At 44.4% G+C, this 26,509-nt stretch overlaps 2 long non-coding RNA genes across 2 annotated transcripts; one reads left to right on the forward strand and one right to left on the reverse strand.

Moving 5' to 3' along the window:
* On the forward strand, positions 1 to 15,555 carry LOC112316574 (uncharacterized). The gene is made up of 6 exons (XR_002976000.3): positions 1 to 579; positions 1,133 to 1,288; positions 2,011 to 2,108; positions 4,301 to 4,540; positions 14,245 to 14,354; positions 15,377 to 15,555. It is a non-coding gene; the product is annotated as an uncharacterized lncRNA (long non-coding RNA).
* On the reverse strand, positions 8,849 to 24,664 carry LOC123477962 (uncharacterized). Its single transcript, XR_006653039.3, has 3 exons — positions 24,432 to 24,664; positions 11,785 to 11,884; positions 8,849 to 10,874 (listed from the first exon to the last, which is right to left on the reverse strand). It is a non-coding gene; the product is annotated as an uncharacterized lncRNA (long non-coding RNA).
* Positions 24,665 to 26,509: the final 1,845 nt, after the last annotated feature.

Consider the following 26,509-nt stretch of genomic DNA (forward strand, 5'->3'; position numbering starts at 1 on the left):
CCCCAGCCCAGTCCGTCCCCGCGAGGCTTAGAGCTGTAAACAATGTGGGTGGGGCGTGCAGTTCTGCCGGCTCCGCTGCTCAGTGTTCTGGGCCTTTCCCTCAAGCTTGGTCACGGTGGTTTGTTTAAAATTAGTTCTTGTTTGGCCTGTGGGGAAAGAGTGAATTGCAGAGTCTGGGATTTACTCTGAGCCTTTTGCATTTCAGGTTCTGAGGGCTGGATCACTTGTCTATTTTAAAAGTGGAGAGACGTGGGCCCAAGACTGACATGTGACCAAACCTCCATCCTCCTGGTCAGAGCTGGCTGGAACCCGACACTGACTCAGTGGCTGTCACCTGGCCTGACTGGGAAAGGGTCTCCCCTGTCCCCAAACAGAGCTCCCTACCTCCCATACTGAAATGCTGCCAATCTTCCCAGAGAGTTATCACTCTCGGGCCTGACCTGCGCACAGCTGCCCCACTGCAAAAGTGGCATCTTAAAGCTGTCCCTGACTGCGAGCACACACTGCCATTTAATGTCATCTTTGGGGCTCCCCGGCACCTCCTCAAGCAGGGTCACCTTGGAACAAGACACAGGATAGGTAAGCTTTGATGGGGAGAAGGGAAGGGAGACTGAGATACTCACCCATTGCATGTCTGGAAAGGTGTGTCTGCTCTCTGGGAGTCAACCTACTGCCATGGGGGGCTGGACAGATGCCAATATGGGGATGTCTCAAAAGCGACAACGGAGCCTAAAAGTGGCATTCTTTTACTTCCCATGCATGATTTCAGCTGGCTTTGACATTATTTTCACTACATGTGTTTGCTTTCCCCCTTTGTAAAGTTGGTTTGGATCCCATGTCAAAGCAAGGCCACGCATGGCTGACTACACACATTGCCTGGTCCCTGTGAAGATGTCTAGCTTACCCTTGAGCTCAGGGGTTCTGTCCTTAGTAGACTTCCGTTGTGCAGCCTTATCTAAACGGAGAACCCTATTGACAGGCCGTGCTGCAAACTTGCGTGTTGTTGGCCTGGGTAGTTTAGGACAAATACCACACACACTCACACATTCGCTGCCCCCACCGCTGCCCTCATCACAAAACGTTTTGCTGCATTAGAGGCTGAGTGTAGTTATATTCGTTTCAATCCCTGCAGTGTTTGTGTCACCACTGCCAGCCATCAATGGTAAAAACAGAAGCGATGACAAGCAACTGGCTCTTCAGTGACGTGAGTCCACATTGAACTCTTTGGTTGGCAGTTCAGTCTCATGGCCACCAGGAAAGAGTGATCCTTGGGATGAATATTAGCTGGGTAAGAATGTTAAGATTCTATAAAACTCCGGATAGAGGAAAACAACAAAAAAATGTTAGAAGTAGTTAGAAACTTGCTGTAAATTCACATTAAATTATAATAAAAGATGTCATCCGTGTACCTGTCCTATAGAGAGTAGATTTCTGTTTCAACTATATTCTGCTGTTCAGTTCAGAAAGTTTATATAGTTTATGTTCGAACAGCAATGAAAAAAATGTTGTAACTAGGTAAATGTTGGTTACCTACTCAGTGGCTAGTCCCTGCTGTGTCTACCTGACTAAACCCTGTTTTGATTGAGGTTTGGGGAAGTGATGTGTCAGGGAAGGTGGACTAGGAGGATGCTTAAGGAGGGAAGTTGATTGATCGAAGCCAATCAGGAGACTCTTGAACTTCTTTTTGCCAGTGATTGGCTTAAAGGCCATCATCCTAAACTTGGAATAAGAAAGATGATGAGAATCTGTTGGAAGCACTTGGAAAATAGTATTGCATGAAAAGATTCATTGAAATAGGCCTTTCCTTTTTGCCTTGGATGTTGCTATGCAGAAAGCAATGCTTGAAGCTGCTACAGGCCAATTGCAACCATTAGGAAAAACCAAGAGATTCTGAGAGAGACCAATTATTGAGCTGCTGAGTTAGCCCTTCCTGGAGCCACCTACCTCATGACTTATTGATCTGTCTTTACTGTTTAAACCATTTTTAAATGGGTGTTTTGTTACTTGCAGCCAAAAACGTTCCATTGATACACTGCAACACTAATTAAGAAGCAAAATAAACATGGTTGAGATTGAGTTTTCACATCTTTTTTGGTCCTGCGTAAAAGGTAATGTAGTGGATAAAAACTTGATTGTACTTTTTGTAACTCTAGTAGGTATTCCCTAAGAATAAAGCAATTTGGAAAGCATTCACACACTCATGTACTTACATACACCCACACACCCAATCTTGAGGCCAATATGTCAGGGTTTCCAGGCATTTCCACACCTAAAAAATTAATGAAGGACCTGAAAGACCTAGATCTGGCTCCTTGTATTGAAGTGTGATAAGTTGGCAATGCCTAAATAGGTGGAGAAAGGAAGCAAGGAGTCCCAGGAGCATGGAGGGAGAGGGACTGTCCAAGGAGAGAGCAACCTCAGCTTGCACAGGGTTCTCCTTCTAGCCACATTGCTTCCCGAACTCAGAAGTTATGTTTGCTAAGTGTACTTTACAGATAGAAAATTGGAGGTGCATACAAGTCAAGACCTGCTCACAGGAGCTGAATGATCCAGGTCCTCAGAGAATTTTCATTACTGCACATTACCTCTAGCTTATCTCCCATGAACAAGGAAATGCACACAGTCTCAGCCCTCTGAAGATCTCTTTATGAGCTTGAGTAGAAAAGAGGGTAAGTCATTGCTGGGGCCACTCGACTTGAAACTCTAAGTTGATCACAAGAAAAACGGTTTTCATTTCAATTAACCCGGCCATCTGGACAGCTCAGGCCCTAACAGCCATATGTAAGGAACCACATTTGGAAGAGATTAATTTACCTTTGTAGTTTAGCAAGGAGTTCACACGGGTCACTCTCAGGACCTAGCCAACACCAGACCAGCCGCTGACTGAGATCCTAACTGGGTGTGACGGGTCTGAACATCATGCTTCCAGGTTGCTGCAGGGACACACTTCCTGAAAATCACCTCTGATTTCAAACTTTGTCCTGACAGCCCAGCCACGAAGGTAAGGTATCTACAACCTCCACCAAAGGAGTGAAAGAAAACATCTGTGATCATGATGAACATTTCTACTTCTGTTATCATCTAGTGATTCCTAAGGACAAGGAATTGGATGAAAAATGGTGTCAGTGAGGTTTTGAGGTTCGTCATCTTGTAGACTGAGAACTCCACAGGGCTGGGATCCATCACTAACCAACGTACTCCCAGTCGGCTAGGCATAAGGAATAAGAAGCTTTTGATAGCTACAAGTCTAGCGGGGAAGAGATGGCAAAGTCAAGGACCCCCAACTTTCTCCCCCTTACATTCTGCCTCCTTCTTGGTGACACTGTGAGGTGGTCACACTGGCCTGCCCTTCCTTCTGGGAGAGTGAGAAGAGGAGACAGAGGATCCTTTTTTAAAAAAACATCTTTCTTTAGACCAAGACAGTTGAAAAATTTTCAAAGATATCACTATTTTTTAAAATACATTTCCTCATCAGAAGAAGAAGAAAATGCATATGAACAACATGAAATGGTTGAGTTTCCAAAAGTAATTCTTAGAAAACTAATGATCACTGTAGAATAGGTGATAGGACCACCAGGTTTTTGTTCTTATTTCTGTCCTGCCTGGTCTGGGAGTTTCTAACTCCTCAGAAACTGGCCTAAGCTTCCTGCTCTGATTAAAGTTATGTGTAGCTTACCCTTTCGTGTTTTAAATATATGTATTCCTCAGTGTGTATTCTTTGAGGATAGGAGTATGATTTAGTGGAAGAACCTTGTTCTTTGTGTGTTTATGCAGCACATATGATTAACAAGGGCACACATTCTATTTTTGCTTCCATTTTCACTGCTATATGGATCATTCTTCAGGTAAATCTGTCCCCTTTCTGGGAGTTTTCTATCAAGAGTCTAAGGGATTTGGTAACTGCTGCAATGGAGTAGAGTACCACTTCCCAAAATGTATCCCATGGAACACTGAATCCCTATGAACTGCTAATTCATGTACCCTCTAATAACACCATCTAGGACTCATATTCTTTTTGGAAAAGGTTTCCGAGAAGAGGGGATCTTCGATCTTGATCCTGAAGACTTAGTAAGAACTCAACCAGGAGCTCAACCACAGAAAGAGGCTAATGGCATTTAGTCTAGACTATGTTAAAGTATGGACAAGTCAAAAAGAACTTGGCATGTCTGGGGAGCTTTGGAATGTCCATAGTGAAGGGTATCTGTGAGTGAGGGGTGGGAGAGGGAAGGGAGGAGGAGTTTGGACCAGAGCTTGAAATGTCTGCAATACTATGTTGGATTTTTCCTGTTTGTCTCCCCAGATCACTCTCTACCCTTGCATACCTTAGTCATGGAAAAATATCAAGGGATTCCTTGCCCTCCAACTTCTGGTTGGATTCACCTAGTGGAGATGCCTGGAAGGAGATTGGAAGAAGAGTGAGGTTGGAGCATTTGCTCCATTGGTTCCTTCCGCAAGAAGTCATCCTGAGTTAGTTGCTCCCCCAGCCAACGGTCACTGGCCTCCTAAAGATGGTCAACTCACCTTGTCCTTTAAGGATCAGGTAACTTCTGCCTCTCTTCATCCCTTTGGGTCTAGAAATGGTCAGCCCTAGGTTACTGCACTATCTCTTGTGATTCCCCCCAAGCCCACAATTTTGTAAATAGTCCCTTTGTAGATAAACCCTTCTCAAAGTCTTCTTTTTAAAGGGCCACCAACTTCTTGTTGTGGCTGTGACTTACATAAACATGATGTTGAGGACTTAGAATATAATACAAAAGAGAACCAGTGAGAATTTTTAGCAAGGGTGCATTATTACATGTTTTACCTTAGCAAGAAACAGTTTATTTAGAAAGATAGAGTAAATAAATCCTTTGGGTAAATGGGAAAAATAATTATTCAGAAATCGTGTTAAATAGATGTGTAAGATTTGGCCATGGATCCTTAGTCCAGTGCCCGTGGACCCTTACAAGATCTGCAGATAGAATTCAGGGAGTCTTTGAAGGAGGATGGGAAAAATTACATCTTTATTTTTTTCTAAACTCTAATTGAAATTTATATTTTTTTCTAATTATGAATATATACAATATTATTGGCCATACTGAGATTTTGTCACCAATAGTAATAGCAGATATCTTCCTATCACACTGCAGTTTGTAAATATCCCAAAATAATATCTGTAATCATCACTTCTTCAAAATTATGGTAGTTAATAGACCCACAGTCAGGTCTTATTATTGGATGTGTTAATAAAGAAGCATATATATTGTTATGACACTTTTGTTTTCTAAAGATTTGGGTAACTGCATTCCAATGTAATTTATTTTGTATAGTCCTATGTATTCCAAGTTATACATTCAAACATACAATTCTGAGGAGTCCACAGGCTTCAACAAATTTTCAAAAGGGTTCTTGGTGCAAAAATTAAGAACCTCTGTTCATTTATAGATACTCATTCAAGAAAATATAGCAATGGCTGGGCCTCGGGGATATCTTTTTCCAGAAAAAAACATAGCCCTAGTTACTAGAAGGTCTGGAGGGTTTCTGTATGTGGAATATCTGGGCTAATTTTTAAAAAATATATTTTATTGATTTTGTTATTACAGTTGTCCCTGTTTTCCCTTTTTGCCACCCTCCATCTGGTATCCCCATTCCCTCCAGCAATCCCCTCCCTTAGTTCATGTCTATAGGTCATGCATATAAGATCTTTGGCTACTCCATTTGCTATACTGTTCTTAACATCTTCCTGTCTATTTTGTACCTACCAATTTGTACTTCTTAATCACTGCACCTTTTCCCCCATTGTCCCCCTTCCCTCTCCCAGCTGATAACCGTCCAAATGATCTCCATATCCTTCATGTGACCTCCATATCTATGATTCTGCTCCCGTTCTGCTTGTTAGCTTAGTTTGTTTTATAGGTTCAGTTGATAGTTGTGCATTTGTTGCCATGTTAATGTGCATAGTTTTGATCTTCTTTTTCCTATATAGTTCCCTTTAACATTTCATGTAATAATGGCTTGGTGGTAATGAACTCCTTTAGTTTTACCTTTTCTGGGGAGTACTTTATCTGCCCTTCAATTCTAAATGATAGCTTTGCTGGATAGAGTAATCTAGGTTGTAGGTTCTTGCTTTCATCACTTTGAATAATTCTTGCCAGTCTCTTCTAGCCTGCAAAGTATCTTTAGAGAAATCAGCTGACAGACTTATGGGAACTCCTTTGTAGGTAACTGTCACCTTTTCTCTTGCTGCTTTTAAGATTCTCTGTTTTTAACCATTGGCATTTTAATTATGATGTGTCTTGGTGTGTTTCTCTTTGAGTTCAACTTGTTTGGGACTCTCTGTGCTTCCTGGATTTGTATGTCTATTTCCTTCACCAAATTAGGAAAGTTTTCTTTCATTATTTTTTCAAATGAGTTTTCAAGTTCTTGCTCTTCCTCTTCTTTTTCTGGCACCCCTATGATTCAGATGTTGGTACATTTGAAGATATCCCAGAAACTCTTTAATTATTCTATTCTCATTTTTTTTTAATTCTTTTTTCTATTTGCTGTTCTGATTGAATGCTTCTTTCTTCCTTATGTTCCAAATTGTTGATTTGAATCTTAGCTTCATCCCCGCCACTGTTGGTTCCCTTTGTATTTTTCTTTATTTCACTTAATGCACCCTTCATTTCTGCCTGGGTCTTTTTTATGCTGTTGCAGTACCCCATAATTTCTTTGAGCATCCTACTAATCAGTGTTTTGAACTGGACATCGCTTATAGTTTGCTTATTTTATTAAAATAGTTTGCTTATTTCCATTTCATTTGGTTCTCTTCCTGGAGTTTTGTTCTGTTCTTTCATTTGGGCCATATTTCTTTGTCTCATCAATTTGGCAGCCTCCCCGTGTTTGTTTGTGTGTGAGGTAGAGCTGCTTTGACTCCCTGTCTTAGTAGCATGGCCTATTGTAGAAAAGGCACCTGTCTGGATGAATGTTGCTTCTTTAAACCTTTGGTTGTTGGACTTCCATACAACTCTATTTTCTGATGAATCTGGGTGATGTTTGTTTGGTAGTTTAGTTGTAGTTTTTGCTGTAGTTGTGCACAGAGGTGAAGCATGTTTACCTACGCTTCCATCCTGGCCAGGAGTCTCTTAATCTGCCCACGGCCAGGCAGGTGGTCCAGGAAGTGGTCCCTCACATGTGCTGTGCCATAGCCTGGATTAAATGTTTGAGTTTAATGGATTGACTATATATAAATCTTAAATTTGACTTGATTCTATTTTTTTCTCCATTTCTTTGTGTGTTTCATAAATGAGTTTCCTATTTAAGTGTCTGACTCTCAAATGTTAAGAGCAGAACTTGTCATCATTGGCCTAATTTTAATTTTCATTGTGTAAACTTATAAGAAGTTACTCCCAACTTGATGTCTCATAACTCACTTCTGAAATATCCAATGAGAAACTGCCAAGTTTTCACAGTTGTTTATTTTGGTTCCAATATACTGTCCATACCCTGGTTGTATCTCTCGCCAAATTTCCTCCAATTCATTTCAAAACCAATTGGCAGAAGAATGAGGAAACCTGTTTGGGGCCAATTTTAGGCAATTGATGGTACCGCCTCTTTCCCCCACCCCCACTTTCCAGTAATCCCTCAAGTTTCTTTCAGATCTAGCCATTCTCAGTCAGAACATAACAACTGGGCATGACTCCATATGTGAAAGAAATACATTCTTCCTATCCTTACCCCACTGTTACCCTCCCCTCTGCTTCCTGTCCTTCCCTCAAAACTGACAACCCCGCAATACTCTCTTCTCTCTGTAGAGAGGGTGGCCAACCTGGCATCACAGCATCCAGAATAAATCTTATTTTGAAAATGGGTTATTGTGCTCTTATCAATGAAGGAAATGGGAGATTTCAACCTCTTCCTGTCTAGGTGTGAATACTTCCTGTGTGGTTGACAGAAGTGGGGGAAGCTATTTGGCAGAGCTTATAGAGATCAAAACTGGCAAGTATCTTTACAGCCTGCTGATTTTCAAAATAGTTTTGGGCAGATGGTGGTACTTTTCTAACTCAGGTCTCAAAGCTCGGCCATGTAGATGCTCTTCAGTTCTGCTGCACTGTTAGGACCAAGGAACAGACTGAGATTATCTGCTCCCATCTATGGTCTGAAGACTAAAGACTCAGGGAGGTGACTTGTTTAAGGTTATTCAGTCAACTCATATCAAACCTACAGAGAAATTATTTCTGCTATTAGATGCTGTTGCCATTTTGACCTAAGAATATGCTGGGTTGATCCTCAGCTTTCCTCCTAGGCCATAAGCAGAAAGAATCTTTGCTGTATTTGTTAAGGGTACAGAAGACAGAAACCACATTAGGAAGTTCAACAGAAGGAGTTTAATATGGGGGGTTGGTTACATTGGTGTTAGAGGACTGAAAGAGAAAAGTGGGCACAGTGGGGAAAAAGAGGTGCTCACTCGTGGAATCAGCCACCCCATTAAGGCCGAGGGAACATGGGAATGGATTAAAGCCATGCAGCCTAAGAGAGCAGAGGAGGGGACCTGTGGCACTGAGGCCTGGACCGCTGAGGAGGATGTTTTGTATGGCTGGGATGGCATCTGGAGAGCTTGGCGGGAGAGCCTTGTAGAGCTGGATTCAGATTTCTGAGGAAGCTGTGCTGCTGCCTGAAGCTGGCTCCAGGAGATGGAGGCTGCACCCAGCTGCTGCTGTGGGGTTGGATGAAGGGCTGCTGGGAGGTGGCTTTGGCAAAAACAGCAAGTACAAAGGAAGAGGGGAATGCATTCTCTCCTACCCAGCTTTCAGTCTCTCTCTAGGCCCCTCTCATGTAAGAACTTGTAAAGAAGCAGCTAGCAAAGATAATATCATTTGCAGAGGATCTTTCTTGTTTGCACACTCCTGGTGCTTGGGGTGGAGAGAGTGGGGTTGGTGTGGGAAGGACAGTGCAACAATCAGAGCTGTGGGCGGTGATGTCGATGCCCTTGTCCAGCCACACAGATACTAGAAACTCCACAGCAGTCAGGACTGGGCTGACTGGGCTGAGCTGCTGTCAGGGGTTAGGCAGAGAGAAAACTGACAGACCTGCTGAAGGATCACACTGATGTCACTTGCAGAGGGAGCAATCGCTGCATTGGTCTAGACAAATATGGCTTGGGTTTCTGGAATTATATGGAGTACAGAGAAATCCTGATAATTTAATCTATAGATTGCTGTGCTCATCCAATTATTATGTTGTGTCTAGTATGTGCTACCCACCATGATAGGTGCTGGGGATGTACGGATGAATCCAGTAGTTAATTAGTGCATGTCATAGGGCATATAGTCACGTTTCTCTGGCAGAGTGGGAACGGAGTTGAGAGGTAACATAACTAGGGCACACTGGGGACAGCTTCAGAGAGGAGACATGACCTGGGTGCTGATATGTGGATGGGCACTCCATGGGTGGCAAGGCAGGGAGGAGGGAACAACACCAACAGAGACACAGAGGTGTACAGCAGCCTGGTGCACGCGGAACAGTGGGAGAGGGCTGCTTCCACCTCCTTCTCTGTTCAAACATGCTACCAGACAGCGGCCTGCCCAGATTGCGATTCACCTTCTGCTCACCTCGGATGAGAGAACAATCATCCCTACCCCAGACAGCACCCAAAGGAGGAGAATGCAGAAGATTTGGGTGGTGCACCATTGGGACGATCAGCTCTTGGAAAACTGAGAGAAGGTGGCCATGAGAAGGCAGGGTCTAGTACCCTTAGCCTTTGCTTTTTAAAAAAATAACCAATGCCTACTTTGTGTTGCCCTCTGTATGTCAAGGCATACTGAGGGGAACCTTTGTTTGGGGCCTTTTTTTCACATTGTAGAAAGGGGGGGATCATCAGCCTTGGGCTATGCAGAGTGTGACACACAGCATGCTACTCTGAATGAGCTGGCCTTTAGAGTCAGCCACTTCTAGGAAGCTCTCTTATGATCCAAGCCATGGCAGCCACCTCCTATCAGCCTCCCCTCCCCACAAGAACCTTTGGCTTCCATCTGACCAGCCTTGACACCCAGTGTCCAAACAGCAATGAAATTGATTCCCCTAAGTGTGGGAAAGTCCAAGAGCATCGATTGGTTCCTCCTCTTCACCCCCCAGGTCTGGTATTAGCACTCTCCCAGAATGTACCTTGCTTGTTTGGTTGGAGGAGGTCAAAGCCCAGATGAAGAATGAGTGGAATTCCACAGGATCAGGCCGGTCTTGATAAATGACAGCAGGGGATCGTGTGGGGTGGGGGGGGAAGAGGATGGGGAAGTTGGGACAACCAATTGGCTGCCTCCCCTTGTTCCACCAGTCTGGCTAGTGCTTTCACTGTGACCAGAAGCTTGCCATTCTAAATATTTGGAGGCTTAAAAATGACCTGTGGAATATGTTTCTTTTATTCAGGTTAAAAATGTTTTAAAAATATTGTTATTGTTATATCTGAGAGAGCTAGAACTTCCCAAGTGGGACTGGCTGTTATTGGTTTGAGGCTTCTGTTTCGACACTTTTTTTTTTCCTTATTGCTGTGAATCTGATCTGTCCATTCTGAGCTGTGAATTGCCCATTCTCTTCTGCCTTGGCTTCTACTCTTGCTCTGCTGTTAAAGATCTCCAGGACCCTCCTGACCCACTGTAAAAATAAGGGGTTGGTTGGGTGGTCTTTATGTCTCTTCTACTTTCGACTTTTGTGATCTCTGACTATTAGGTGCCTCATCAAGTGTGTAGAACAGACAAAGGTGAGTTCAAACACCAGATGAGCCGTCTGCACAGTGGGACCAGGATGGGATAGAGAGTCTTTCAAATCTTCTTGAACACAGCCAGGGATTACAATTGTGGAACATCATGGGAGGCAATGGAGGTGTTCCTGTGTTTTCTGCCGTGGGTGAGCTGAGATGTCCCCTAGGAATTAGATAAGCACCCACATTATCAGGCACTTAGACAAAGATATAGACGCCTTGATTCCAAATCTACTCAGATCTCCTAGTCAGAATCAGAGGCGCAGAGAACCCAATGGGGCTTGTACACACAGCCAATAGTCTTCTTGGGGAGACCTCTCCCAGTCATGGGAAATATCTTTTTACTGTTACCTCTGCATTTAACATCATGCTGTAAGTTCAACAAGGGACCTTGGCATATAGGATTGGATAGAATGGGGTAATACTCATGTACCTTCCATCCTCCTTGAGGATGAAGATTTCTGTCCATGTAGTGTAGCGGTTCTCATCTTGGGGTCATATTGCCCCCAGGGGACCATTGCAATGTCCCCAGACATTTTTGGTAGTCAAACTGGGGGGATGGATATGACTGGGGTCTAGTGAATAGAGGACAGGGATGCTACTAAACATCTTACAGGGCACAGGAAAGTCCCTCACAATAAAGGATTTTCTGGTCCCACATGCCAACAGAGCTATGATTGAGAAATGCTGATTTGCTGCTTCCAGTTCCAGAGTAGATGGTGGTAATGGTTGGGCTAATGCTTTCCTGCTATCTGGTGGGACGACTCAAATTCAACATTTATAATTGTCTTTGCTGTGGAGCAAAAGCAAATACCTCTTTTATCAAAACTGGCTTCAAAAATGGCTGCTTCACTGTTCTGGTGAGTCCTCTCTCTACTCATCAGGGTAGGCAAGGGGAGGAGGCCACTGAGAGACCTCCCCAAGGATATGATAACAGGATGAGGAGTCCCTGGAATTGCAAGGACCTTAGTGACCACTTTATCCACCGCTCTGCTTTGATGCACAAACCCCAGGGGCTGTCAGACGTGAGACTGGGAATTATCCAATTTTTCAGCACTGCTGTGCAGACCTACCCTTCTCCTCCTCATTCGCAGACTTTTTGGTGCTTTCTTTTCCTCTGGACATGTCTCCACCTTCTCTGAGCAATGTTCTGGCTACTTTCAATCCCCACATCTATAGGAGAACACAATGTGATTGGTTATTTCGTGCTGAATGCCACCAATTCATGTTATCATAAGCAATGTTATTAACTTTTAAAAATGAGGTTCTTGAGTAAAAAAAAAAATGCTTAGTCCAAGTTTCCAGTGGTGGTGCCCTAAGTGTGGTAATACCTGAAGGAAGAAAACATTTTTAGCTCTGGGCCTCTTTCATCCCTCTTCGAATTGTTTTGTGTCGGCAACCATCTACTCTTAATAATTACCTTAGCGATGGTGATATTTTGAGCAAGATATTATATAATCTTCCTGGGATACACCTGAATATTTACCAGGATGGAGACTTCTACATAACATCATCATGCCTTCCTAACACTAAACTCTTGAATATCACAAAAAAAAATGTCCCATCTGCATTACCTTGGAATGTCCATGATTTATGGTTGCTAACCTGAAAGCCAGTTAAGTTTCCTGGGAGTCTGGATGATTTGCCTTTGTGGATGTCTTATTAACACTTCTCCAGCCTTTTAGAGGTCAAGTCTCAGCCTACAGATGAGGGCTGCCTCCTGGCTCCCAGTTTAGCAGAGGGAAGGACGGTAGCATCTTCTTGGTTAGAGAAAGGAAGGTCCAATGAAACTCAAAAGCCCTCTGCCTCCCTCTTCCCCCAATTCCTTAAGCAAAAGGCTAGGAATGGAGAGCGGGGCGGCACGTCTCAGTTGTGAATCACTGGGTCCTGTCCAGTCTGTTTTCATCTCCTGTGGCCTCTCCACACCTTTTATGACTCTGTTTTGGAGAAAGAAAACCGCCCTTCAAAGGCTTGGCTCTATCAATTTCCCCCACCATCTGCTCTTATTAAGATGTTTATGACACTCTTTATCTTAGGATTATGATGTTAGATCTGCCATTAATTGATAAAACCTGCTCTGAACTACAACTTACCATTCAGATTTTTAAAAAATATGGGAATAACACGTATATAGTTTTAACATTTTCTAAGCCTGTCCCAAAGTAGTCTGAATATTAATAAAGAATGCTAGCAGGTCATATTATTTTCAGAATAGAAACACACTGAATATATATTTGCTGATGTTGGGGTTACATTCTTTGTGATGTTTGTTATGAGAACGTATAAAGAATATTTCAAGGCTGATAGCAGCAGAGCAGTTGCCTAGATCTTTTATTTTTTTAAATTTATTGACTTGAGAGAGAGAAAGAGAGGGAGAGAGAGAGAGAAAGAAACATCAATTTGTTGTTCCACGTATTTATGCATTCATTGGTTGATTCTTGCGTGTGCCCTGACTGGGGATCGAATCTGCAACCTTGGCAAATCGCAACAACATTCCCATGAGCTGAGCTACCCGGCCCGGGCCTAGGTATTTTAGATACTTTCCAACTGACTGTAATTTGTCATGGCTTAAAAAATATGGCCACTATAATTTCTTTGGTGAAGGCCTTTGAGCAGAGTCGTAATGTGTGTTCAGGTATTAATATTAAAACCATATGGTAAATAAGCTATTTCCATATGAAACATTTTGACTGATAACTAAAGTAATTATGCTCACTGTAAGTATTTTAGAATTGTAAAGTAGGAAATAAATTTCATTCATGATCCTACCACCCACTTATAAACACTGTGCACTTTGTGATATTCATGGAGATACATTAATAGGCGACTATATCACATACAAACATACATACAAACAAGTAAAAAGTATTTGGGTAAACCTTTTGCATATACAATTTCCACTGTGTACTCTAACATACTCTGAGCATTGTCTCCTATCTGTACAGAATTCGTTATAACTTGGGTCTGGTGGCAAAGCATTCTGTGGGCACAGCAAACTGTTACTCTCAGCAGTTATACAAGAAGGCTGTTTTCATTTTTTTGCTCTTATAAGCAATGCTACAGTGAGCACTGTTGGCCCGATCCTGAAGATTTGGTGAGGATGAAAAGAGATGATCCATGTAAAGTTCCTAATATAATAGTAATAAACATTGCAAGTGTCCTTTCCAACTCTCTTCCTCCCCTTCTACCTACGATTCTCCTCTATCTTTAATGCATTTTTTTCCCCTTTGCTCTTACATGGAAGATCTTAGAATTATAGTTACTTAGTTAAAGCATAATACACATTTTTGAAGATCTCAATGTGGGTCACTAGGTTACTTTTTAGATGGTTTGTACCAATTTTTCTTTCATAGTGTGTACTATTATTTGAATCTAGGTCTTAGTTGGTTTGAGAAGCTATATTGTTCTTGTCCCCAGTCTTAGTTCATGTTAAACTATAGTGTGGTGGGGAGGAGGGGTGCTTTGGAGTCATTTATCACTAAGTGGGAAGGCCTGTGAGGAGGTTGCCATGTCAAATCCTTGCCCCCTTCTAGATTTAACTATCTGAAACCATCAGAAGATCAGCCCAACAGCTTCCCGAACCAACATCGACAAGATGGGAGGCACATTAGGAGCTTCATCTGCTCTGGGGGTCCAGAATGAGGTTTGTTGTGAGTGGTGAGACCCAAACACCTTTCTTTCCACCAAACCTATTTTATTCCACCATCTCCACCATGTTTACTTAGTCCCTAAGACTGAAGCTTTGTTCGCTAGATTCCTAGATTTCACTTGACTTCGTCCTTGCAATGGAAACCTGTCCCAAACACTAGCCTACTAAGCAGGGGCCCTGAGCCCCTGTCTGGTTCCTGCTGATCCCTTGCCCCTGGGGAAATGCAGTCTCTTTCCAACTACATGGACCATGCAGAAGAACACTGCTGTCATTCTGTCACTTCGACACACATTTTTGCTCCTCCCTCCCATCTCTAAGAGCCAACCTCCTTAAGCATTTACAGTATCCCAGATTGAGATCAAATTTTCCCTTGCTCTTTGGAGTTTTGGGCTCTTTTCATCCCCAAGTACTGGCCCAGGGGCTGATCTGACCCATCTGTTTTGAGCTCACCCTTCCCAGCACCCATCCTTCATCACTGGTCAAGGCCACGGAACTCTTAGCCTGCTTATGGCCAAGCTAGCTCCCCAAAACAACACCCTGTGATACACTTCTGGCTATTTCATGACTGCCTGGAGAAGCAGCAGCTGGCAGGAAGCATGTGAAATACGCCTGGCTCCTATGGGAATCACAGAGTTAAGCATTCCCACCCCTTTAGGCCACCTTTCACATTTGATTGATTTTTTTCGATTGGTTGTTTGCCTGACCTGATCAGAGAGTTTGGGCAACAGTTTCTGTTGACACTTTATTTCACTTTGGGTAAAAGTTTAAACACGACTTATCACAATCCTGACACATCTGGAAGGCCATGCTTTGCCCCTTCCTGTTCTCTACTAGTTCAGTTATGAGAATGTAGGCTAGAAGGCCTTTTTTTTTTTTTTTTATACATAGGAATCAAGTTTATTGCTTTGGATCTTTTTGGAGAAAAGTCTTAACATTCCAGGTTATAATCATTGCTAGATTATCTTTCTGTTTTGCTCTGGGGTTAAAAACTTTCTTATTTATTTCATTCCCCACAGGTTAAAACCATCCATTGCTTGGAGAAACACCACTGTGGGATTGCAAGTCTCAGAACCAAGACTTCCACGTGCCTCTTTCTCCACTGAAGGTCTGGAGCTGAACTTGCAAACGCCATTGTGTCTTTGAATCTCAAGTCTAGGCTGATAAAAGTTCTTAAAGGTCCTCTGGTTTAACCTTCTACTGAATGTGGAAATCCTTTGTGCGACATCCCTGCGTGGGAATCCCATAGACCTGTCTAGCATTGGCCAGTTTGGGGCTTAGTCTCATAATTAAAACACCTTCCTCTAATTAAGTGGGAAATTACCTTTCATTTTTATTCACTCTGCATTTGTTCAATACGTACTATGTGCCATCATGCTGCTAGGCCCATGGGATATAAAGTTGGGTAAATCCCCAGATTTGCCTTTCAGGGGTTCAGAGGAGAGCAATGGAAATGGAATCAGAGGCTGCTGCATGGAGTTCCTGCCAGGATCACAGAACTTAGCAGCCTCTGCCCCTGGAGGGTAACAGAGAGCATTGTTCGAAATCCCAAAGTGCCCTGAACACAGCTTTCCTGCTTCCCTAGAAATCCGTTCTTCTCTGGCACTCAGTTCGTTGACCACACACCACATGCTTTCAGGAACCGTCAATGTTCTCATCACCTCTTGGAAAACACAGCGGTTAGTTGGGGCCCCTCTTAAATGTGGTTCCCAGAGTCAAATCCATGCACCAAAAGATTCATAACCCGGGAAGAATATAGTATCTTTTTAAGTGAGCAGGACATTTCCTCCCCACTCAATTGCATGTCCTGTCATTACCTCCACTCAGGCTCAGGGGAGAACACTTCCCCTCCCTAAGCCTCCGTCTGCTCATCAGCTCCCTCCATCACACAGAGCACATGACCGCTTTTAGGAGAAGCAAATAAAAATCATTTCTGAGCATTCATTTGTTCACTGAGTAAGCATTTCTGATACTTATAATGTGCAAGGCATTCTAAGCATCGTAATTAAGTACCTACTCTGCACCAGGCACACTGCTGGGCCTATGGATGAAATGATAGGTAAACTCCAGGATTTGCCTTTAACAGTTCAGTCTCTCTATGTAAATTTATCAAAAGAAGTCTAAAACAAGTTTTCTACTACCAAGTGACATAGTCTAGAAGGCAAGGAATGGCAGTCCCTCATACTTGCATCATGTTATAATAATAATATGTGACCGGCACTGAATGCTTTCTCTGAGTAGGTGTCCTTCTAAGGCCTTTTCATAAATTAATTCACTTAGTCCTCATCAGAACACTGTGAAGAGGTAATACTCTCACTCACTCCCACTTTGCAGAGGAGAAAACTGAGGCACAGTTGCTCAAGTGACACAACTAAGAATAAGGGAACCGGAATTCAAATGCAAGGATTTTGCCTCCTAATTCTGCATCTGTCACCAGTATGTTGTATAATCTCTTGCAAATAACTACGATAGATATAAGGCAGAAAGAGAGAAATGCCATGAGAGAGAAAGCGCAGACTCCTGGGCCTGGAAAAGGTGGCCCGTTTGGATGGTTCTGTAACTGATTCATCCCTGGGGCCCGCTCCTCTCTGCAGGCATGCTTCCGGGTTTGGGGGGAGGGTCAGGGTTCTGTGTCTCGCTGCTGCCACCTGTACTTTACAGGGGAGGGCTCACACCCAGCTGGACCTTGGTGTTAAAGTGATAATGTTTTATGCTTTTGCTTTTAGCAGGTAACAATAAAAAATCAATGGATTATAATTACAGGACCTTGAAGTTTAGTGTTGCTCCAGACTGTAATGAAAATTCATTTATGGTTGGACAGATTAGCAATTTATCTCTCCCCAAATTGCAGGGCGGTTGCTTATGTTGCTGGCCTGCCACCTCTTACAGAAGGGACCAGATTCTGTGCCAGGTCACCCCAGTGAGTAACATCCTGGGCTTATTGTATGGGATAGATCAATCACACAGTCTTCTTGCGTTGGCTTAATGAGGTTAGATTAGCCAGAACTGAGCTTGGGAAAGAGTTGTTGGTCAACAGCCTCAGAGTGCTGACAAAGGGCCCTCGAAGCGCTGAATTTGGACAGACTCCTCAGCCGTCTGCATGCAGGTGGGTGGTAAGAATCTGGGGTTTGGTTTGGGAATTGGTTTTCAAGAGGACAGGAGTTCTCAAATATAGAGAACTTCGGCCCATTAGGAGGTCAAGAACTATATAAACAAAACAAAACAACACAAAAGAGGTTGTTGGGTTTTTTTTTTTTTTGACTGGTAGTGCTTGTCATTTTCCTATGCTGTGATGGCTTCACGGGAGGTGGCGGGGGGGCAGTGCACAGACGGGGAGTAGGTTAAGGAACAGCATACTGGCTCCCAGAGGAAAGCATCCTGCTCTCCATGCTTACATGGAGCAGGGTGGGGAGCTGCTTTTGTACAATAGTTGGTACTTCCTTATCTCTGCAAGCTCCCAGGTATTGTCAGAGCCAGCCTTCGTTGCCTGAGCTGGCTGGGGCAGGGGAAAGGCATTACAGGTTCCTTCTGCCCTCTGTCCCTGGCTTATCTCTAGATGAGCTAGAGGATTTATCTGAGGATCTCTCAGGCATTTGCCAATAGGGACAGATTGAAGACCACCAGGACCTTCTTCTTCCTCGTGTGAGCGCTCCTGCCCACATGTCCCATGAAGCTCTTCTATTCGCCTCCCTCTGTGTGTATAGTTAAGAATACCATGCACTAGAGACTAGAGTCGCCACATGGGGCTTGGTCAAGGGTGCTGGAGTAGAGAGAAGTACAGTCAGAAGGTTCAGAGGATGGCCACTACTTGGAATCTCTCTTTCAGAGGCAATCATGTCTGGCCTTTGGGAAGGCAGCCATAATCCCCAAAGACAGAGTGGATGAGGAATCTTTGAAGCCTTTCTGCCCCGCTTGTGCATTTCATGTTGTTACTTTGCCCCTTTCATTACAAGACTGAGACTTACCAGGGAAAAACAAGGGTTTTGGCTCTCATCTCAGAAGATAGAAATTTGTTGACACCTAAGCAGAAAGGGGATCACTAAGATATAACACTTCCTAATGGGGGCCAGGAAGGTGTATCAGTCAGGGCTGTTATGATGTGGTAACAAAACAACCCTCAAATATTATTTAACCTCTTAGTTTAAAATAAAATACGGATATAGCAACTCACATTAAACACATAATTATCATAGTTTTATAGAGCTAACATCCTTGTAAGTGGCACCCCAAAGTCCCTTCCCCTGCCCTGTTAGTGTGTAGCATTAAGAGTGTGGTGCAGGACACAGTGCATTCTGGGAAGGCGCACATTGGCTCAGCCTGGATGGGATACACATTACCTTTGTTCACAACTCGTTGGCTAGTGCTAGTCACCAGGCCCCACCCAACACCAGAGCCCAGGAAGTGTAATCCCACCATGTGCCCAGAAGGGGGAGCTAAGAAGAGAGAAGGGGTATTTGGCAAACAGCACAAAAGTGTACCTTAGTTCTGGATTTGGACTCTGGGTCCAAATGTTACTTCTATCAGTAGCTAGCTGTGTGCTTTGGGCAAGTAACTTAAAATGCTTAGCTACCTTATTTATCAAATTCATAAAGTTCTTCTGAGAATTAAAGTAATGCTTTAACACCTTAGGACAGTGCCTGACAATCTTTACTCAGAGTTTATTGTGAAAACTGCTTAAACATCCCCTGTTCAGGTAAGACGTTCAAGACTGATGGAGCCTCCTTCAAACACTGTCTAAGACGGGGTGGGGTAAGAAGCAGGTGACCTCGGTGGTCAGAGTGTCTCTAACCCCAGGTGTAAACAGGAGGTCACAGCTACGGGCCATCTTTGGAAGCACCCTGCCACGACCTGTTGCTAGCTGGTGTAGGGGATGGAGGGCGGGAAGGGAAGGAAAGACGAGACATCCCTATTGCGAGATCCCTTTGGGGTTTCCATTTTGTTGTTGTTATTGCTTCAGGATGTTGATCTTTCCCCTCTTGTGGATGACAAGAAAGTGATTCATGTTCAGGGGAGGGATCCCATCCCCTCTTTCACTGACAGCGAAACTGTCAAAAAGCCCATCCCTATAAACACTAACCTGGCAAAGGAGACCGAGCCTCCATATGGAAAATCAAAGTAAGGGATCTGGCACAGAGTTGCAAAGATGGTTTGAATCAGAGGCAGAGACAGCCCGGGATATTGGGGTGGGGGCTTGGGGGCTGTCTGCACCCTCGTGCCAAGAAGGCTGGAAACCCGGGCCAGTGAGTTTCCACTCACTGGGGAAGGCAGGCCCCGTCTGCCTTGGAAGCCAGATCATGGCAGGTCTCTGGTTTAAATTCGGCTCATCGGTGGGTCCTCCAAGCTAATTGGGAAGGAGCCGGGCTGTGTTTTCTTTCCTGCTTAATAAGAAGGGGAATTGCTTACAGCTCTGGACTTTATTAGGGGGGAATTTGACATTGTTTCCTTGGACAGAGGCTCCATCCAGGGAGCTAATCTCTCACACCTGTTTGGCTTTGTTAAGGATCCAAGGGGCCCTGGCCTCTTTGCCATTGGTTACTGCAGAGAATGATCCGGGCTGGAGGAGGGGACAAGAGAGAGCAGGGAGATTTTCCTCTTCACTCCAGAGTCTAAAAATCTAAAGATGATACAAATGCCAGCCACAGAGTTAACAGATATGATCATTCATCCAACAGCATCAAGTGCCTAAGCATCTACCATCTGCAAAGCATGTCCTATTTAGCAGCAAGCAAGACAGGCAGGGATCCTGCCCTTTGGGGGCTTATATGCTGGTTGTCCCAAGAAAAAAAAGGAAGCATCTCTCACGGTTCTGGGGAGCTGGGTCATGGGGAAAGGCTGCTGGCTACTTGTCTGTGCTTTTTCTTTCTCTGGAGTAACTTCCACCATTATTGTCCATTTCACAAGCCCCGGGGAACCTTGCCCTTTATTTTTGTGGGCAGTTGGTCCTCATCAGTGCTCCTTGAATAAGGGTCAGTGGAACTGGCAGGGAGTACATGTGGGCAGATATGCCAACCGGGGAAAAGTCCATTGTCTTGTGGGATGAGCACAGGAGAAACTGGGGCCATTTGGTTGTTAGTCACACAAGTCCCCTGTTCTTGTTACATGGTGACTGTCAAAGGAGGAGTCCATTGGTGCTAGAAGAGCAGAGGGACAAAGAAAAGTGCTGACCTATATAGGTGAAAGGGAGTGTCGTCCCCCACAGTGATCAGTTCCTCCCTCTCTTGACTTGAGGTGTCTGGGTTTGAGCCTTAGCCAGGTCCAGCTACATAACCGTGGGTTCTGCTGCAGAAGGAAAGGAGAGGCCTTGGCCAGGAGAGGGGAATGCATGGGCCCACTGCCCAGACCTACCATGGATGTGGGACCTCAAAGAGACTGCAACCTTCCTTCCAGGACGTGCTCAGAATCTGGACTGCCGGTGAGTGAGAGGACCCCCTCCCCACCCAGTGGGAGGGATTGGGGCCTGCTCACTGGAGAAACCCAGGACAGGCACTCAACCCTATCCCTTATGTCCCTGGACCCAGGCCCCTGCTGGGTAGAGAGGGGGCTTGGGCACAGAACATGAGCTTTTCCTTGTCTGGACGACCGAGGTGCTGACCCAGGGCTGGCAGTGGTCAGGGTTAGGGATGGCCAAGGGGAGGACAGGCATCAGGAACTGGAGGCTGATGGCTGAGAACCCCTCTCTAGGAAGCAGCAGGAGACAGGACCAAGAGGGAGTAGAGGCCCGAAGACACCAGACATGTTCCATCCGACTTTACTTACAAAGCACAAATTCAGGGATACAATTATTAAGGATTTTAAGATGAAGTCTGCAGAACATGAAACGCAACCATGGGCCCTTGCATGCCCAGGAAGCCAGCCCTGATTTTAGCTTCACCACTTACAAGCAGTAAAAGCTTGAGAATGTCACTAAATTCCTTTAAGCATGAATTTCTTAATTACAAAGTGATGATGAGAGTACCTCTTGCAAAGGGGTGCTGTGAAACACTTAGTGATGACACGTTCACGTGCTCAGAGTGGTGCCTGGACTTAACGAGCACTGCCAGCCGTCATTATGATGGAAGGCTCCCCTTGCTTGCTCTTCGGTGGCATGATGTACGCTCGGAGCTTTACCTTCTTCCACCCAGTTCTACTGAGGGGCCCCCACTCTCTCGTTTTGCCCTTTGGTGACCAGCGGCAGCAGAGTCCAAGGCATCTAGCCAGGCCTCAGGAGGACACTCACTGTGTAGAGTACGGGACCTTCTGTGCCCCAGTACACACATATTGCCCTCATTCACATTAAATGCTAATGTGGATTTTTTAAAAGCACTTCAAGGAGACTAGGATTCTTTGGCGGTACTTTAAGAACCTGGGTGAGATGACAGCAGTTATAACCATCACTGGCCACCGCCCACCTCCCTCGCCCCCCATTCAACACAGAGACTTGCCTTTTGGTCTGAATTACAGTTTGCTGTTTCATATAGAATTTTGTTTAAAAAAATAAAAAGGGTTCTGCTATGCTAAAGATAAGTAGAGGATGAGAACCAGCACTTTGATCTCTGGAGCTCTGGCACCTGGACACTGCCTTAGCCAGCTGTCTACTGAGTTAGGGTCCCTGGCCAGGTGGCTGCCGACCTGGGGTGCAGTGGCTGTGAGTGACTGACAGGTCAAAACCTGGATTCTGACCTCAAAGGTTTCACTTCTAAGGAGACAGAGCTAGTGAGTGTGACTGAGGTGGATAGCATGACTTCAGACTCCCAAGTGCCTTCTTTTTCCATTGCACTGCCTCCTTGCTTACACTAGGGTCTAAGATGGATGGAAATTTCCAGAAGAGCTATTCCAAAGAGGGTATTTGGATCCTCTCTTGAGAAACACTGGGCTGGGATTCAGAAGACCAGGGTTCTAGCCATAGCTTAGCTACCCTCGATCGTGTGACTTTGGGCAAACCACATAAGCCTTTTGAACCTTAATATGCTCAGCCACGAAGTGGGATACTCTCTGTCTCCCCTTTATCACAAAGCCCTTATGAGGCTCACATGATAGAGTTTGTGCAAAAGTCCTTTTGGAAACCAAAACACCAACTAGATCTATGAATGATGGAAGGGGAGGCTCCTGCCTCCTTTGCTTGTCCTTGGATGAGCCCTGATGAAAAGTAGGGCAGGTGGGCACAGCTCACACTGTGTCGTTTCTCTACCAATGGTCTTCTTTCAGTGTTTTGTGGTCTGCCTCTCACAAAAGGAAGCTAAGCGATGAACCACACACATATACACACATACACACATACACACATACTTCTACCTATCATTCTAGAAATCATCCAAATCACCCCTTTCGTTTACATGGAGTTTTGTGATTGGACAGTGGGATGCTGATAAATGTTTAACAACCAGCTCTCTAAAAAACAATTCATGTGTATGCAAGCATAAGCTGATTATAAATCTTGATAGAGAAGATGTGTAGCACATAATTTGCAGGTAATTATTAAAAGCAATACCCTTTACTGTGAATTCCAGATAGCTAATTGATTCCTGAAGTACATTTCACTGCCTCTCCTTTGCAGTTGATGGAGGAGTGGAGTTCTAATGTGAATGCTGGCTGATATTTTCATTTTGGTTAAGGAATAAGATGAAACAATAAAGATAAACATTGGAAACTCACTTCTTAGTCAATGATGTAAAGTAATTTTTTCACTGACTTAAAGAAAAGATTTTGAATACTGAAAAACATTTCTCATATATACATGCTATTCACAATGTAACAACTATTGAAGTGACATACTTTTTTAAATAAAGATTTTATTTATTTATTTATTTTTAGAGAGAGAGGGAGGGAGGGAGGAAGAATGAGGAAGAGAAACATCAATGTGTGGTTGCCTCTCGCACACCACTTACTGGGGACCTGGCCTGCCACCCAGGCATGTGCCCGGATGGGGAATTGAACTGGGGACTCTTTGGTTTGCAGGCCAGTGCTCAGTCTACTGAGCCACACCAGTCAGGGGTATGAAGTAATATACTTTTATGCTTAATCTGCATTATTAGTATTTTCTTCATCACTTAACTTTAAGTCTAGACAACCCCAGAACCATAAATCAAACCCTGATTTGTAGCATTTTTAGATTTCCATAATGTTAATGTCCCCACCATGGCCAACGTTAAGCTAAAAATGTGACATCATCGCATGCAGACGGGGGGAGAGATGGGCAGGCACCAATATACAGTATTTCCATTATATAGATACGACAGACGTAAATAACCTCAAGAGCATAGATAATACTAAAAACACTATAAAATAGTAAGGAAGTGATACAGTAAACTTATTTACCTTTGCTAATATAACTTATTTAATTGTAAGTTTATAGAACTTAAAAGTGGCTTTGTTTAATAAATGTTAATAGGGGCTGTGTTTAACAACTGGCTCGCAAAACCCTTATAAATTTAACAATCAGCCCCTGTGAGTGAGCAGGAGCCGAGTCCACCACTGTGTGCTTGTTTTTCTCTTCCCGGTGAATCTGAAAGTTTTCAGCACTCAGAGTTATTCAGTGCTTGTATGGGCTGGATACTGGGGAGTCAGGGATCCGGTCCCTGTTCTCATGGAGCTTCTAGTCTTTTTGCAAAACAGAGTAGTGATCTAGAGCAGTTTTCTAGTGCATTTTAAAAATTTTATTTATTTTATTTTGTTTTTTTGTGCATTTTTTTTTTAATTACAAAGAAAAATCCTGTTTGGTGTCCAAGTGAATATTTGTCTCATTCTTGTTTCTCAGTGGCCTCCTAGGCCTGGCTTGTTCTGTCACCTCTTTCCAGTTTTCTGGCCTAAATGGTCTTTGTCTAAATGAAGACTTTGGCCAAGGACCCTGGAAGTAAGGACCAGGAAGTGTCGTGTCTAAGCTGGCCTTTGAACCCTGACTACAATGCACACAGCGCCCACCCTGTTTAGAAGAAAAGTCCTCTGAACATCTTCTGGTGTGTTTAGACTGCAGGGGTTCCCCTTCCTTTATCATCAGAACTTACTTGGAGACCTCCACCCACTTCTATGGGCAAGTGCGATTTCTGGATCCCAAGCAGAAATAAATACATGAATAAAAGACGTTAAACCTCCACTTACCCTTTGTTAAGAATAAAACAGAGCTCATGTTGACAGGGCGTCCTCGTTTTGTAGATGCCCTTCAAATCAGGGACTATCCGAGCCATGGCTACACCCCTGCTTAAGTGGAAAGGTGCTGGGCTCGGAGAGTATTGACCTTGTTGTCCAGGACTGGGGGATGTGTGCGCCTGTGCATGCATGAGCACGCACACACATATGCAAAGAGAGAAAGACCCTTCACCTATGAGCAGAGATGGTTCATCAAAAAGGGCTAGCCATGAGTTCTCTGTCATCGTTGGTAATAGCTCCCGAAATGACTTGGAAAACTTTAATTATGGTAGAGCCTTATTTTCAGCTCCTGTTATCTTTTGAACTCCCGGAGGGTGGGGGAGATGGGTTACCCTGCAGCCTGGACTTTTTCTAAAGAGCCTTTGTCTCTCTGCCCAGGTATTAAGTTGGTGGCGCAACAATCATAGGTACATTCGGTTCACTTTTCTCCCCCCAACCCCCGCCCGAAGCGCCGTCCTGGGTCTGAATGTGGGCCTGTGTTCTCCTGGTCCACCGTCCTCAGCCCTGCACAGGGGACTGAAAGAGAATGGGCCACAGGAATGCACCCCGAACAGAGCCAAATTGTTCAAGCTGCGTGAAGAAGAAAGAAAAAACGGGGAGGGGGCAGGGAGAAGAAGAAAAGCTTTCCTTGTAGGTTCGATTTCTCTGGAGATATTTGGAGGATAACACAGCAATTTTTTTTTAGTGGGGGGGGTCCAAGGGGAGCAAAAACGAGAGAGCCGAGTTTGATGGGCACAGTGGCCCATACAGAAAGGTGACATTTGAGAGAACAATTGCTGGGTTGTTTGGCTACATTTGCTGCTATGAATGAAGCTAAAGAAAAGCTGTCTTTGGATTGCTACTAATAGTCATCTTCATCATTCCTGCTCTCTCTCTCTCTCTTTCTCAGTTCCCTTATGAAATAAGGGCACACAGGTAATAAACAAAGCACTATAAAAGATCAGATTGAGGTATTCTGTGGGCTCATTCAATGTCGGAAGCCAGCATTCTGCACACCACCGCCGGGGCCTTCGGCTTCCAGAGCTGGTTCGAGACTGAGGAATAGCAGCGGGATTAGGCCAGACCTCTGTCCCTTCTTACAGCCTTGTGGAATTTATCAGGGCCATGTCCTTGGTCAGCTTACCCACACCCAGGGACAGAGGAGGAGATGGCAGGGTAGAGGTACCCTTGGACTTGTTCTTTCGGATTTCGGATTCTGACCTGACTTTCTCTGTCAATCCTCATTCCAGATCCAGGTGAGTGAGTAGCCTGGGTTGAAAAGCTGTTCGTCAGTTGAATGTGACTTTTTTTTATCCCCCTAACTTTGACACATGTTTCATTCCCAATTCTTATTTTCCCTCCTGTTGCCATGGTTTAGGCACAGGTGGCAACCTGCAAGCATGCTGCAGAGTCCTGTGTGGCCGCCTGCAGTGAGGGGCAGGCCCAAGGAATTGTGTGGATGAACAGGAATGAGCTGGGTGGGCTCACCTGATTTGGGGGAATAATCAATGATGGGTGGATGGGCAGAGTGGGAATGATTCTTCTCCCATCAGGCGAGCTTTCTTGTCACGAGTCTTCCTGTTCTTGGTCGGGCCTCTATCTTCTGCCTTTGCCACCTTTCTCACTCTCCTTTGCTTTCAATTTTCAAGATTCACCCTAAGTGATGGGTTGGCTCTGTCCGGTTTCAAAGAGAAGAAGCCTAGGCGAGAGAGTAGCGGGCACCAGCTATGGATTTGATTTCTTCCCATGAGTCAGTACCCAGTGCCCTTGTCTAGAAAGTTCATCCACATGCCGGTGCTGGCAAGCTGGGCTCCTATAGGCCAGCCTTGGGGTTGACAAGTAACTAAAGATGAAAGGGAGATTCCAGGGTCTCAGGGCTCCGTGTTTCACCAGAGCCTAGCCATTCTTTGCTGTGCTGTGTGTTGCTCACTCATGGGGCTGCAATCATCATTACTGTGGATATAAACTAGTGATAGACTGGAACGGAATTATATCAGTTTTGCAGAGAGGAGTGTAGGTTTTGAACGGTTTTGTATCAGTGCTTGCGTGTG

This window comes from Desmodus rotundus, chromosome 9 (assembly GCF_022682495.2).
Source record: "Desmodus rotundus isolate HL8 chromosome 9, HLdesRot8A.1, whole genome shotgun sequence".
NCBI classification, from domain to species: domain Eukaryota; kingdom Metazoa; phylum Chordata; class Mammalia; order Chiroptera; family Phyllostomidae; genus Desmodus; species Desmodus rotundus.